The sequence below is a fragment of the Schistocerca piceifrons genome, chromosome 8, assembly GCF_021461385.2.
Source record: "Schistocerca piceifrons isolate TAMUIC-IGC-003096 chromosome 8, iqSchPice1.1, whole genome shotgun sequence".
NCBI classification, from domain to species: Eukaryota; Metazoa; Arthropoda; class Insecta; order Orthoptera; family Acrididae; genus Schistocerca; species Schistocerca piceifrons.
Window position 1 is genome coordinate 100,917,018 of NC_060145.1, and position 1,004 is coordinate 100,918,021.

Genomic DNA, 1,004 nt, shown 5'->3' on the forward strand with positions numbered 1-1,004 from the left:
TGGATGTAGGAAGCACGAGTATGTCTACGTGGCATGGTTGCCTGCTGGTCTGACAAGTTTTCACCACACGGAGTCTTCTGATTGTGAGAATTCCCTACTAAAGGTACACACAGGGGGCTATGCCACTACGCTATCTGTTGATGGACGACAATGAAACCATTACAAGTACATCTATTATCTTCTAGGTGGCAAATGCCGTCATCGGATCAAAATCGACGTCGCCTTTCCAGGTGTAATAATTTTTTTCCTGCACTATATATATCTGAATGGCAACGGCCTTACCGCAGTGGATACACCGGTTCCCGTGAGATCACCGAAGTTAAGCGCTGTCGGGCGTGGTCGGCACTTGGATGGGTGACCCTCCAGGACGCCATGCGCTGTTGCCATTTTTCGGGGTGCACTCATCATCGTAATGCCAATTGAGGAACTACTCGACCGAATAGTAGCGGCTTCGGTCAAGAATACCATCTTACGACTGGGAGAGCGGTGTGCTGAGGATGACCCGGCGGTCGGATGGTCCCGGTAGGCCACTCGTGGCCTGAAGACGGAGTGCTTTCAGTATATATCTGAACAGGCTACACTCAAAATCGCGGATTGGTTCGATCATCCTTCAGCAACTTTCTGACCAGGGATAGAAAGTTCCAAGAGATCAGTGATGGTCACTTCCAACATCTGCTGTAGTCAGAGTACTGTATCGCCTTTCTTCTGCTGTGTGTTTCTTTGTACCCTGGAAATCTGCTCTCTGGGGAATTTTCATTTGTCTCGCCTTGTATTACATGAAATGGGTACTAATACTAACAACGAAAAAAGTGTGAATATGTCAAGATGATTTGATTTAAATGTCTTTGAAGCTACCAGATAAGTCGAAAAGTTAGTTCCCTTCTTTTAAATCCCTAACTCTGCCGAGGACATAATCCCCTTTCTTTTGTACAAAGATATGACCATTTTTGATTCTTGTGTACAATATGTACAAGAAAAAAAGGGAGAAAAATGGAAATGCGAGA

General features: G+C 45.4%; 1 pseudogene; it reads left to right on the forward strand.

The window, feature by feature from the left end:
• Nucleotides 1-268: 268 nt before the first annotated feature.
• Nucleotides 269-386, forward strand: LOC124712926 (annotated as a pseudogene).
• Nucleotides 387-1,004: the final 618 nt, after the last annotated feature.